General features: G+C 40.1%; 1 long non-coding RNA gene across 1 annotated transcript in view; it reads left to right on the top strand.

The window, feature by feature from the left end:
* The first annotated feature begins 2,095 nt into the window (after positions 1-2,095).
* LOC113472130 overlaps positions 2,096-3,724 on the top strand; it is a 15,108-nt gene continuing 13,479 nt past the window's right edge. The window contains exon 1 of the long non-coding RNA XR_003394573.1: positions 2,096-2,192. This is a non-coding gene — a long non-coding RNA (uncharacterized LOC113472130). The remainder of the gene's footprint in view (positions 2,193-3,724) is intronic.

Genomic DNA, 3,724 nt, shown 5'->3' with positions numbered 1-3,724 from the left:
TTAGTGTTAAGAGTTGCTGGTCACAGCTTTAGTGTTAAGAGTTGCTGGTCCTATAAGACTGAGGGGAGGGGGGTGAGTGACGAAAAAGAAGGGCAGTGCCCTAATTATGATCGGTGTTTATCTGTTTTATTGTCTATTCCTACAGTTCCATCTTGACTTTGTTACTCGGGTTTTGAATTCCTGTGATAAAATTATGGAAAAAAGCTCATTTTCTAGACACATTATTTTCGTACTTACATACTTGGGTATCATGGGAGTGTGAAACCGGCCAACTTTATGATATTAATTTTCCGTCTGTTTGTTTTTCAATTTTTAGTGAATGCTCGTGCTGTTGGTGACAATGAGTTCCCAGTTTTGCTGACACCCTGTGAGTAAGAATGCGTCCAGTTCTTCTAAAGGTAAGTTGACATTCCTCTTTTTTCCCTCCCTCAGTGGTGTGCGGGGTTTTGTTTAACTTTTGACATTCGTAGATTCGTACAAGCTTAACCAAACCTTTAGGGCTGTTTGTCCCTACTGCTAAGCCTTGGAGTGGATCATTGAAGTTAAGCAACATTGTGCGTGATTGGCATCTAGATGGGTGAAGGGTACGTGATTCTCAAGCTGTGTCCTCACATAGTCGGCTGCCGTCGATCGGCGTCGACTGAAACTGTCCGCACTGCCTCGACAACATAGATTTACCTCGTCCGTCGACGGTCCTCGACTAGGTATGGACAACAGGTACAGGTCACAGCTTTAGTGTTAAGAGTTGCTGGTCACAGCTTTAGTGTTAAGAGTTGCTGGTCACAGCTTTAGTGTTAAGAGTTGCTGGTCACTTTTTTGCTGTCACATTGATCTGGACACACTATAGTGGGTAAGATTCAGGAAGTACTACTGAACTCGTGTGTACAATGTGGGTATTTATAACTAGATGTATCTGTGTGTCTATAATAGTCCGTGTATTGATCCTTTGTGTTCTTTTCTTAGGTACCTATACATACTTGAATTCTCGAATTTTCTTCACGCTTTGGGCTAGTAGGCAGGTGGTTTCGCTGTCACATTGATCTGGACACACTATAGTGGGTAAGATTCAGGAAGTACTACTGAACTCGTGTGTACAATGTGGGTATTTATAACTACATGTATCTGTGTGTCTATAATTACTGTCTGTGTATTGATCCTTTGTGTTCTTTTCTTAGGTACATACTTGAATTCTCGAATTTTCTTCAGGCTTTGGGCTAGTAGGCAGGTGGTTTAATGCTTTCTTAGCAGCACTTAACTTTGTGGATCTATTTCTGTCGGTAGATATTATCCTTATTTTGATGCTGTAGGTACATTGAATAGGCAGAGCGTGGTATTGCTTCAGGGCATATTCTTCTCGAATTGATGTACTTAGGTATTGTCTGTGTGGTTGTCTTTTGTATTTGATCTTGCTCGGATTTTCTTTAAGCTTATATTAAGTTAGGAAGGTGTTTTGGTATTTTCTTAGCATTACTTTACTTTTTAAGTTTACATATTTTTGATCGGTGTAGGTACATTGAATAGGCAGAGCGTGGTATTACTTCAGGGCATATTCTTCTCGAATTGATGTAGGTATTGTCTGTGTGGTTGTCTTTTGTATTTTATCTTGCTCGGATTTTCTTTAAGCTTATATTAAGTTAGGAAGGTGTTTTTTGGTATTTTCTTAGCATTATTTTACTTTTTAAGTTTACATATTTATGATCGGTGTTTATCTGTTTTATTGTCTATTCCTACAGTTCCATCTTGACTTTGTTACTCGGGTTTTGAATTCCTGTGATAAAATGATGGAAAAAAGCTCATTTTCTAGACACTTTATTATTTTCGTACTTATGTGCATACTTGGGTATCATGGGAGTGTGAAACCGGCCAACTTTATGATATTAACTTTCCGTCTGTTTTTCAATTTTCAGTGAATGCTCGTGCTGCTGGTGACAATCATGGGAGTGTGAAACCGGCCAACATTATGATATTTTTCCGTCTGTTTTTCAATTTTCAGTGAATGCTTGGTAGACACTTTATTATTTTCGTACTTACATACTTGGGTATCATGGGAGTGTGAAACCGGCCAACTTTATGATATTAATTTTCCGTCTGTTTGTTTTTCAATTTTCAGTGAATGCTCGTGCTGCTGGTGACAATGAGTTCCCAGTTTTGCTGACACCCTGTGAGTAAGAATGCGTCCAGTTCTTCTAAAGGTAAGTTGACATTCCTCTTTTTTCCCTCCCTCAGTGGTGTGCGGGGTTTTGTTTAACTTTTGACATTCGTAGATTCGTACAAGCTTAACCAAACCTTTAGGGCTGTTTGTCCCTACTGCTAAGCCTTGGAGTGGATCATTGAAGTTAAGCAACATTGTGCGTGATTGGCATCTAGATGGGTGAAGGGTACGTGATTCTCAAGCTGTGTCCTCACATAGTCGGCTGCCGTCGATCGGCGTCGACTGAAACTGTCCGCACTGCCTCGACAACATAGATTTACCTCGTCCGTCGACGGTCCTCGACTAGGTATGGACAACAGGTACATAGTAGCCTACTGCTGGAGTAAAGGGACTTTTCAGTCCTATGCGAGCAGTATAAATAAGCACTATTATTATTATTATTATTATTAAATGGAAAGTCCTACTTTCAGAAAAAGACCCTTCTTTCAGAGAACTCCTTATAAGTCTGGTCTGAAGAGTATGCTTATCCTAGTTTTCAATGAGAGTTGATGAGAGTCGTATTTAAGTAGGTGATCTTTTTAGATCTCTCTTTATATCTCACCCCATTAACCCTATTTTCCTCTCCCTCTCTTTCTTTTCCTCTCCCTCTCTTTCTTTTCCTTTCTTACACTCTTCTCTCCTTTCCCTGTCTCTCTTCTTCTCTGTTCCCCTCTTTCTTTTCCCTAACTTCATCCTTGTGCCCCCTGCCCCCTAAGTTTATCCTCGATTTCAACGTAACGTGCCCCCGTAGGAGATGCCCCCTGCGTTGTTTTTTCCCCCTGTCTGACCATGTCATCATTCCTTTGTCAATGTTTTCAGATCTCATCCTTGTTTGTTTGCTTTTTTTTTCCTTCCTCTCTCTTCTCAGTCTTCCCTTCTTTTTTCTCCTCCTCCTTCTCCTCCTCCACCACCACCACCCCATTATAATTTCCAACATATTTATCCCTCACACACATGCTATCTTGCATCGGCTTATAAATTAGACCCCATTAATCTTGACGATCGAATGGGTAGGAATAGTGAGGGGAGGAAAAAGTGGTAGGATTCGCGAGGGAGGAAAAAGAAGCAGGATTGGTGAAGAAAGGAAGTACGATCGGTTAAGAGTACCTAGGTTCCGTGAGAGGAAGGCTTGGTGAAGGAAGAAAAAATGAGTAGGAATAGTGAGGGGTAGGATATGTGAGAGGTAGGATTGGAAAGATTAGATTTTAGGAGGGAGGAAAGAGAGGGAGTGTTGATGAAGGGTAGAATTGGTGAGGGAGAGGTAGTTTTGGTAAATAAAGGAAGGCATTTATCTATTTAATATACCTTATTTATACTATCGGCTAATACTAAAAAGTCCCATTATGTCAACAATTTAAAAAGGCCTCATTTATTGACATCAATAATAAATACAAACAAAGGTTTTGACATTACAAAAATGGAAAAAGTTAAATACATACATACATATAATAGTAATGGCTGACAAAGAGGTTGCCCCACTAGAGGTTTTTGCGGTGAAGTTTGAGAGAGAGAGAGAGAGAGAGAGAGAGAGAG

Source organism: Diaphorina citri, unplaced genomic scaffold, assembly GCF_000475195.1.
Source record: "Diaphorina citri unplaced genomic scaffold, Diaci psyllid genome assembly version 1.1 scaffold4026, whole genome shotgun sequence".
Taxonomy (NCBI): domain Eukaryota; kingdom Metazoa; phylum Arthropoda; class Insecta; order Hemiptera; family Psyllidae; genus Diaphorina; species Diaphorina citri.
This window is presented reverse-complemented; position numbering and strand designations above follow the sequence as displayed.